Here is an 11,156-nt window from a genome sequence, read left to right as displayed (position 1 = left end):
GCACCACTTTATGAATCAGAAAAATAAATAAATAAATAAAGGTGCTTTCCCCTCAAAACACTTAACTGCCAACTGCTGAAAAATTGTCATAAGAATATGTACATTTTTAATATCTATGTTGCGATTGGCATACCCTAAGTGTGCGCAGTGTGCGACCTGCATACCTGTGTGGCACCTTGCTTCCCAGAAGAAATAATATTGAAGCTGAGATCCAAAGGGTGGTAGTGAGTTAGCAGATTCCCTACCTGAAGGCCCCAGGCATGTCTGAGAATTGGGTCTGCTGCCCAGTATGCCATAAATTATTTAGGCAGCACAGCCCTCCTGCGGCTCCTCTTGTGTCTTCACGGACACCACATCCTTTCCCCTTCCCTTCAGTCTGGTCTCCCAGGAAGCTCAGAGCACTCTTTCCCTGCAGGTCATTTAATCTCCCTAGACCTGTTTGTCTACCAGAGACTAAGATAAGGGCTTGTGTTTCCAGACCTTAGCCCCTAGTGGTGCTTTATTCAAAAAGGAAGAAACCCCAAGAGAAAACCTGATCCTTTCTGGGAGGGGCTAGCCTAGAAGGTACAATATCAAATGCCTGGGGATTGTGGACCCTTCTCCTATTGGCTGCTAATTATGCCATTCCTTGGACTGTGAGGGTTTTTTTGTTTGTTTTTCTTTTTGTTTTGTTTTGTTGTTTGTTTTAACTGTAGTGTTTTATTAACTCAAATAGGAGATATAAATGAGAAAGAAGCATGGAACCCTGTTGTTCTTAGAATCCTAAAATGTTAGCTCTGGAAAAATCCTATGATATGCTTTCTCCTCCCAGCATTTTTATCTAGGTGAAAATTAACAGCAAATGCAGACTTAAAGGGGAATAGAAAAGGCTTGTCTTTACCAGAGCAAACTTGAGGAGGCTTCAGAAAAGGACAGGAACAGTTCCATCTTCTTTGCTTTGGTAACATTGGGGGTTCATTGTAGATGGAATATATACGAATCTCAGACCTTTTAGGGCCAGCTGACAGGTGGAACTATTTTCCTTCCCAGATCATCTGCACCTCTATATAAAGATAGAACAGAGTCACATTTAGATGCCCTGGATGTCTCGATCATGAAATGAGCTCCATATTCCCACACTCGAGTACAGGGGTGGGGAACCTTTTTTTCTGCCAAGGGCCATTTGGATATTTATAATATTATAATTATCAACTTAAAAATTAGCCTGCTATATTTGGTCAAACATTTAATTAACTCACCCCTAATCCCTTGGCAGGGCCAGACCAAATGATTTTGAGGATGTTCCCCACCCCTGCTCTAATGCCTGTGTTAGGTTGTATTGTGTTGCGTTGCGTTACGTTACGTTACGTTACATTATGTTACGTTACGTTACGTTATGTTATGTTATGTTATGTTATGTTATGTTATACTATGCATGTTATATGACATTACTATGGGTATATTATTCCTCGGCTCACTGGAAAATATTTTCATCCCACACTCACTCTCTGTCATGCCTCTCTGCAGGCTCTAAAAGATTATTTTAAGGGAGCTGCTAGAATCTTAGACTGTTGAATTGGAAGAACTTTTAAGAGTGTCTGTTCTAGCTCTGCAGACTACAGTCAAGGAGCACAGGCCCAGAGGGTCAGTGAGTGACACAGGTCAGCCAGGGAGTTAGAGGCCAAGCTTAGGTATCATGCCCAGTGTTCTTTCTACCACTGACACTCTCTCCTTTGCCAGGTGATTAGGTTGGGATGAATTTTGGCATGGTTCTGAAAATCCTGCTGTCTTATCTCTCTGACTACAACTCCTTCTATCCCAGTTTTTTCCTCTTCCCTCCTTTCTCCCTCTCAAATTTTGACTCTGATCCAAGAGCCACAACAGGTGTTAGGCCTGCTTCTCAGCAAATCCTGAAGTTTGGCTGGCAGGGTCCTGGGAGTGGAGCATGTCCTTGTGCCAGCCAGTCGGCTAGCAGATCAGTTTCAAGGTCTCTCTGGTAACCTCCAAGGCCAAGTCTTCTAAAAGGATCCTTCCTCCTTGTAACGTCCGGTGATTGGCATGAAGAAAATCTTCAATCGTCTCCTCTGAGCTCTCCAAATAGGGAAGAATATTTTATTACAGCCTCACCTTGAGCTCCCTAAGGATTGTTCTCTTTTGTACTAAGCTTGTCACAGTATTAATATACAACAGAGGCTATTAAAACATGCCTATTGTTGACAGTAGTGGTAATAAAAATTCGCCCGATTATCTGAAACCTTCTCAGACTCAGTCATTCCACTGAAGGGGGTGGGGCTGCTATAGTGCCAAGTACAATAACTTTTATAGGCTCCATAAGCATTTGTAATAAATATGCACTCGAGCTTAAATTCTGTCCACTCTTTGAATTTACACAGGTGTGGGCATATCCAGTGTGTCAGGCCTGGGGAGTGCGCTGCTCAGATCTCCGCGTGGAGAGCCTGCTGGGAGCAGGGGAGTTAGCTGACTGCCTCTAGCACCTTCGGAATCTACTGCAGTGTTTACGTCACAGTCATGCTCTTCCTGTCCTTCTCCCTGTCAATGACCGAGCAGCGTAGACATGCTAGAGCCAGGTCATTCCTGCCCAACATGGGGCTCTTCTAATGGGCAGTCTTTGCTCTGCTGCTCCCCATTAGCCCATCTGAGACTTTTTCAGAGACTGCACTGAAGTCTGAGCCTCCTCCTGCTCAATCCTCCTTCCTTCCCCCTCTTCTTTCACAGGTGTCAGGATTGCATTGCAGTCCGAGGCTTTCCCACCTTCTCCTGTTCCCTCTCCTCTTTATCCTTCACAGGTGTTTCCTCCAATAAATCTCTTGCCCTTTTTACTCTGCCTTGGCATTTGCTTCCTGGAGGACTCAAAACAGGCGCTTCCAACCTAGTCGGCCCAACTCACCAAATGTCTATTTTTCGTAAGGGCTTTAGGTTTCTCCTGGGAGGAAACTCATCTTAAGGAAAGTGAGAAGAGAGTCAATGTAGGTCCAGTAAAAGAATCTTCAAAATCAAAGGGGAGTGAGTCTAAGTTCAATATTAGGTTTATCGTGCAGATTTGTTTCCTGGCCTTGATGCAGCCCTACCCCTAACCCCCACCATTGGCTCAATTTTTGGAGGGGAGTGGGGCTGAGGAGGAATCAGAAAAAATATAGAAGAGCTGCTTTACTAACAACTCTTGAGTCAAAGGACTTAAATAATACCTATTGAAAGCCCATGCGACAAAATAAAGCAAGATAGAGGGAGAAAAGTATCCTCCCCATTGCACAGTCCATTTAATGGGCTGTGTACTGGGCACTCCAGAAGGGTCAGTGTCACCTGGCATCTCAACACACAGTGTGTGAGAATCACTCTCTGGGACCCCAGAAGTTAAGAGGAGCATTTTTCAAGGAGCTGGGGTCCTTTATTGTTAGGGCCAGCCTGACAGGTTGAACCGGGCTGAGGTAGGGAGGTGGGAATGGAGAAAAGAAAGACAGGAGAGCGGGATCGGGAGGACTACAGCTCAATCGAGGAACTGCAGTAAATTTATTAACCATGCAATGCCTTTTATACACAAAACACTGAATAGGAGGTCTGTCAAGAGGAATGTATTCTTTGTTCCTCTTAATCTCTAAGGGAGAGACAGAGCAGAAGGACAAATTCTCGGTACAGCAAATCTCAGTAAATAGTTACAGACTTCTTGGTAAGCCATGAAAGGCTGTTCTCATTCTACAAAGGTTGCTCCCATTCTACTGATAACCGCCATCCAAGCAAGTCTGGGAAAACTGTGTGGGTAAGGGTCCCAGCCTTGCTAGCCCCTTCAGGTGCAAGGACCGTGTCAGCTTACACCCAGTCTCCAACACTTTATCAATATGGAGGCAAGAGCTTGCCAGACTAGATACAAATTTGAATCACAGACTATCAGAGCTGAAAGGAATCATCTAGTCTACTGGTTCTTAAACTATGTTCCATAGAGATTCGCAAGGTCCTGGAGGAGGAGTGCTGCAGATGAAATATAAATGTCTGTAGTTCAAATAAGGGAGAGGTTAATTTGATGCAAGAGGGTTTCCAGTAAAAGTGAAGGGATGAGCAGATGAATGAACCAGTGGAGGCCAAATGGCTAATAAATGGAGGAGCTAAAAGGAAAATCATGATTTCCTGGCTTCTTGTGTGCCTTTGTATGTATGGGACTTTAGCTGCTACTTTTGTAACGTGGTGGCAGTAAGCAAGTTACTCAGAATGGAAAGAATTTGGGGGTCATAGTCATGTTTTTCTCTATATTTCTATTCCTGGGAGAGGGTAGATTGCATCCGCCTTTGGATGCAACTGGATGCCTCTAAACAAGAATGTTTTTCCTGTAGTCTGGTTTTTATTATTTTTTATCCTCAGGCTAGCAAGTCAACCGGGGCAGAGATTCCGGCAGAAAGGCCTAATGGAAGGAATATGTTTGCTTCTAATTTAGAATAAGAACAACCACACCCCGTAGATCAAAACCCATGGAAACTTCCATTGCCCTGCAGCAGTGCACAGAGCAGCATTTCTGAGCGAGTTCTGAGAGATACTTAATGTGCTCCTGAGAAAGGATTCCATATCAATACTTTGGCGATGTTCCATGTTCTATCCTTGTCTTGGAGGTTCATGTTGCACATAGGAAAGTCTCTGAAGAGTTCTGCGAAAGATGTCTATTTAATCTTAATCTAATGTTTTGCAAATTTGCTTGTTTGTGGAAACTTTTATACATGGAATATCTATTATTATCATATAGAACACACTTGGGAAATGTTGAGGTAAAGACTACTAACTGGGAATGGAGGAGTATGGGTTGTGGTCCTGGTTCTGCCACCAACTTGCATTTTTCTCTCTTCTTTGGACTTCATTTTTCTCATATGCAAAGAGGGTTAAAATCAATGACCTAGACGGAAAAAGGGACTACCTTTTTTGCATACTTCTTCTGTGCCAGGTACTGATATCCCATCAGGGCCCCATATTTAAAAGGGCTCCATACTTGGTTTAAACTTCTGCTGTCACCATCTTGAAATTTTTAATAATTTTTAAACAAGGAGTCCTGCATTTTTATTTTGTACTGGACCCCTCCCCCCAAATTATGTAACTGGTTTTGTATAGCTAGATAAATAGATATAGAATAGATTGATGCTATCTCTAATATTATCTATAATTTTCACATCAGTCTAATGAGAATGTATGTGTATTATTATTTGTGATATAAAATATAGAAGCTGAGAATAAAAGAGGTTAAATAAATTGCTCAAGGTCCCATAAGTAGTGTGCCACGCTGGCACGGCCAAGGGTGATCCCGAGTAGGAGGGTGAAAGGATTTAGGAAAGACAGACAAGAGAATAATAGCTGGGATTCGGTGGGACGCTGCCTCCCTGATGAGGAGACAACGACAGCGCCCACAAGCTGTGTCTTTATTTTATAGCAGATGCCACGAGGCAAAGTAGGGGCGTGATCACGTGATCACATTGTTTACAGCATCCTCGTGAGTTTCAACTACATGCACCTGAACTCTATCATAAGGCACGTGGGGCTATGTGTTTGGACCATAGGTTCAAGCTTACAACCATAGCCGTTGGCTATAATTGTGCTGGGAGGGCCCTGCCCTCCAGCTGGGACTTGCACGTGGCAATGAGAGGACCCTGTCCTTTCATTAGTCCGAGGTTTGAACCTGGCCAAAACACCGTAACCACGCCCCACAAGGTAGCAAACAACAGAGCCATTATTCTAATCTAGTCTTTTTGGCTCTAACATTTTTGCTCTTCTCCACTAGACTAGCTGCCAGTGCAAACATTCTATGATTCTAAGTGTCTTTTGTTCTTCAAACTACTACTAGATCTATCTCACTGTTTAATAAATGTATTAATGCCATTCACTGCCTGAGTGAATATTTGGCTAAATGAGTGAGTGATGGACTAGATGTCAGTGAATGAATGGCTATAGAAGTTGGACATGGAGTCCAACACACCTGATTCTGACATTTACTAACCATGTGACTTGGGTGACCCAGTTAACTTCTCTGTCTCGGTCTACCTCATAGGTGTGTTGTGAGGATTACATGAAATAATACATTGCCTAACACGTGATAATACCTCAAAACATTATTACTGTTATTTTATCAACGTGGCCAGGTTAGATTTACCATTATGATATGAGAGCTTTAGGTATTGGAACCATTTCATTTGTTCAATAACCAGTACAAGGACATTAGATTTCTTTACTGTTTTTTTTTTTAAATAAAATCAAATTTAATTTAACTTTACCCCTGCCTGCCAGGTTGGTGAGCTATCCAATTTCAGAGCTTTTGTAGAGGTGCAAAAACCCCAGAATGCTGATCCTCAGTCTAGAAATCTGAGGAACTGTCTTCAATCCATTGTAGTTGTGGCTGATTGTCCAAGGCAGTGTGTTCCAGTCAGATGTATCTGGCCCAGTGGCTTAAGGCATTTACTCCGTCCATTCTAAATCTGGCCACCAACAATTCCTATATGGCTCCCAAAGCCACGGCTTGGTGTTGATTCCCTAGTTGTCCTTGTAGTATCACTGCCAGAGATACTGGGAGAGAGCCAAGTGCAGGTTCTCACCACCCTGCCATCCTCCGGGTTTTTCAGAATTCACCTCTTCTCCCCTTTAGTCTTCAGAGCTTTATCCTCTCAAATAATCCAGCTCTGTCCCATCAAGAATGTATGTGTTGGAAACAGAGACCTCTAAATGCTTTCCTCCTGAGGTAAAGAAAGACTTCCAACTTACAAAACACTGTCCTTCCAAAAGGGTGCAGAGAAAAACAAATATTGTCTTTTTACCAAGTGCATAGCAGAAAAACTTAATTGATTTAATTCACTCAGTTATACAATGTTGTCAAACTTTTTCATATTCTGTGAAGACTCCCATGACCTCTTTCTCCCTTGGCCACTATAGTTCCCATCTAAGCCTGCGTGTCTTATCTTTACTACAAACTAGGGAAGCAAAGGGGCATGGGGAAAGTGATAGGACTGGACAGATTGTATTGCTGATTCTCTCCATTTTGGGTGAGAATTATCACAACCGTTTATAATTTCACATTTCTCATCTTCAGAACCCATTGGGAACAAAGAGAGCAGTCGATGATGAAAACCCGCAGTCTTTGGAAGCCTTGATTTTTGAAAATACATTGATGTGTAATGACAACGAGGGCTTGGTGACAGGGTGTTGGAACAGGATAGGACACTGATGTCCATGGCATAGGTAAAGAGAAGAAAGTGTTGGGCCAACAGTATTCCCCACAAGTGCAGACAGTTATTCTGGTGTCTGCCAGGTCAAAGGCAAAATTAGATAGAATTCTGCTCTGAAGTAACAGCTGAGCTGTGGATCTGTAGTGCTGGGCCCTCTAGTGGCTACTTCTTATTCAATGACCATAACTGGCTGTTTTCTGAATGGCCAGTCTCTGCCTCGTCTTCTTTTTGGTTTTGCTTGAACTCCTAACATATTCTATCATTCCATTCTTTTACTAGTATTATTACTGACACCAACTTTGGGACAGGCCTAGTACTAGGGCACAGTTCTTGAGGAAGAAATTGATTGCCTTGGAAACAGACTGAGATGGAGAGTTGCATGCAGTTTTTTTGTGGAGTGCTCTTAGGAGATACACCAGTAGGAAAGTGGGGAAGTAGAATTGGCAGAGGGAGAAGCTAACTCACAATGTGGTTGTAACGGAAGCCTCAGCTGATCCTATGGGGAGTTCAGGAGCTGAGATGGCCCCTCAGAGTTGTCCCAAATTGAGGCCATGAAAACAGACCTTTTAATTCTGCACCAGCCTGTCATTGTGAGCTGTCCTCTGGAGGGGGTGTAACCTCGGGTAAAATAGTTCCCTGTGGCCCAGGGCAATGTGCAGTGAGGGATGCAGCTGTGAGCTGTCAGCAGCTCGTGTTCCCAGCAGCTGGGTAATGGATGCAATGGCCCCAAGTATCTGAGCACAGCCCCACTGTCTTTACTCCTGGTAGTTTGCAATCACTTTGTGGGCTCCCAGAATGCTTTTTTATTTTATTATTTTTTAAAATATATTTTTATTGATTTCAGAGAGGGAGGGAGAGGGAGAGAGAGAGATAGAAACATCAGTGATGAGAGAGAATTATTGATCAGCTGCCTCCTGCATGCCCCACACTGGGGATTGAGCCCGCAGCCCGGGCATGTGCCCCAACCGGGAATCGAACCTCGACCTCCTGGTTCATAGGCCAATGCTCAACCATGGAGCCACACCAGCCAGGCTCACATCCACTTTTACTTGAATCTACTGGACCAAACTCTCTAAATCAAATGAGATAATGGAGATGGAAATACTTTGAAGGGTTGGAAGCACAATACACATATGAGAGATTATGTTGCACAATACTTATGGTGACACTGATTCATTCTACTGATATTAATTAAGCATCCACTTTATGCCAAGTCTTATCCTACTGGATGGGGGCACAGAGATGCATTAGACATGGTCCCTGCCTGCACCCTTACACTGTTTCTAGGAAGGAGAAAAGATCTGCCAAAAGAGTACAATGTGATACAAATTATCATGAAATTATAAACAGGGTAGTAAGTTGAGTAAAGGAAGCCCCTTTCACTTAGAGAGGGGCTGGGGGGAGGGGGCACAGCAATGTAAAGCTTTATAGAAGTTGAAATTTTTATAAGTAGAAAAATCGAAGTTGGTGAGGCAATCCTTGCCCTATGAAGGCAGGGCCTGTGCCTATCTTGTTTTCTTCCATATTCTTAGAGCCAAACCAATTGCCTGACATCTAGGTACTTAATAAATATCAGTTGAATGAATGAATGAATGAATGCATAGTAAATCAAGAACAGAACTGTAAGCCTGCAACGATCCCACAGAGATTTTTGAGATGAATTTAAATAATCTTTCCCCAGTTGAGGAAGATGAACCAATAATTCATATTAGATCCTTTCTAGAGAATAAACCTTCTCAATCTCCCAGCAAATTTTGTGGCTGGCCTCTTGGTTCCTTTTGTTCCCAATGTTGAGAGTCGGTGCTGTAGGGACTCAGGGACCCTCCCACATGAGGTGTGCCGATTAGTTTACTATTCCCATAAGCATACTGACAACGCCATCTTTTCTTTTTTTATTTTTATTTTATTTTTTAATATATTTTATTGATTTTTACAGAGAGGAAGGGAGAGGGATAGAGAGTTAGAAACATCGATGAGAGAGAAACATCGATCAGCTGCCTCCTGCACACTCCCCACTGGGGATTTGCCCACAACCAAGGTACATGCCCTTGACCGGAATCGAACCCGGGACCCTTGAGTCCGCAGGCCGATGCTCTATCCACCGAGCCAAACTGGTTAGGGCTCTTCTTTCTTTTTTTAAATGGCAGTTGGCTGGGGGTTGAAGGAGCTAGGCAAGGATGAGATTCTGACTACTCTACTCGATCCCTGAAGGGGAACAGAGAGGCCAGCCACAAAGTCTGCTGGGAGAAAGGACCAAATGTGACTCTCAAAGCTCTAGTGGGAAGAACATGGGCTTTGAATTCAGGCAAGTTTGTGTTAAAAATCTAGAGAGCTTCACGTATTAAGTGAATGTTAAGCTATTTCACTTCTGAGCTTCTGTTTCTTCATCTGTAAAATGGGGATAAAAATAATTACCTCAAGAGTTTTTAAAAGTATGAAATAAGGTAACACGCAAATTCCCAGCACAGTGCCTGGCAGAGATTGATTGCTCATCAAATATTACTTTTTCTTCCCTTTTTCTTTCCTGCTCACTAACTTCTGACTCTCCTGCTCCCAGGAGCTCATTCTCTGTCAGTTTAACCATGGCCACAGATGAGTTCTCTGATTTCATGCAGGCAGATCACGTTCTTGGTTTCTCAGTGGCACCTGCAAGGAGGAGTCTTTTTCCTACACAAGGTTGGCCGAAAGCCTTGCTTTGTCTGTTTCTCCCATGCCTAGACCAGTGTCTTAGACATTACCAATGAGAGGAGAGACCAGTGCCAGAAAAAAATGAGTAAAAGTCACACTCCCGGAACAGGTTTAGTTATATCCACAAGATCCCCCTCCCCCATTCCTACCCCCCAAAAAACAAACACAAAAAACAAACAAACAAAAAAAAAAACCAAAAACAAACCAAAAGGTCGAATCAGAGTAGCAGCACTTCTTTCTTCCTGTCAGGGCTGTACATTTTTTTATCATGACCAATCTTGGGGGAAGGGTGAGAAGGATGGGGTGAAGACTACTAGCTGTCCGTGAAAATCCATTAGTTCCTTCCATAGTAATAGAGATTTGGCTGGAACGTGACTGCCCAGATTGGAGCCTCATTTATGTTATAAATCGACCACCAGTCGTAGCCATGTTACTAAGCCCTCATCAATGGATGTGGACAGGAGGCTTTATGCAGCTTTTGCCTTGCTTGTTTAAGAGTAAATCTCTGGTGCTGGACTTCTGTTCTTTATCTCTCTTCACTAATTAGAAAAGCTTACACCGCTCTGGCTGGTTTGGCTTAGTGGATAGAGCAGTGGTCGACCACTGGAGAGCATCGGCCTGTGGACTGAAGGGTTCCCGGGTTCAATTCCGATCAAGGGCACATGCCCAGGTTGCGGGCTTGATCACCAGTGGGGGGAGTGCAGGAGGTGGCCGATCAATAATTCTCTCTCATCATTGATGTTTCTATCTTTCTCTCCCTCTTCCTCTCCCTTCCTCTCTGAAATCAATAAAAATATAAGGAAAAAAAAGAGAAAGAAATGTTTACACCATAGTAAACTTGGAAGCTACATGTTGAGGACAGTAATCATTATTCTGAGTCCCTGAATGACTGAATAGAGCATTCTAATCAAATCCTACCAGTTCTTTTTTTAAAAATATGTTTTTATTGCTTAGGTGGTATCTTGTTTTGTTCTCTTTTTTTTTTTTTGGTGTGTGCTCTTGTCTCTTAAACTAGAAGGATCTCTCAGGATGTGACACTCTTGCTTCTGCTCATTCCCCCCAAATCACAGCTGTCGTACATGCTGACAGAGCCCCAGGCAGACCCATTTCCCCAGCTGCTGTTTTGGTTGCCATCAGCTCAGAGATGCCCCTTCTCCAAAGACTTGGCCTCAGCCAAATGTGAGCCTCGTAGGAGGTTAATTGCTTCCCCTGGCGGCCAGCAGCCAATGTTGACTGCCATGGGGTAGAAGGAGATAGTCACAAAAGATGGAGCCAATTCTGTGA

The sequence above is a fragment of the Myotis lucifugus genome, unplaced genomic scaffold (genome assembly GCF_000147115.1).
Source record: "Myotis lucifugus unplaced genomic scaffold, Myoluc2.0 scaffold_313, whole genome shotgun sequence".
Classification (NCBI taxonomy): domain Eukaryota; kingdom Metazoa; phylum Chordata; class Mammalia; order Chiroptera; family Vespertilionidae; genus Myotis; species Myotis lucifugus.
This window is presented reverse-complemented; position numbering follows the sequence as displayed.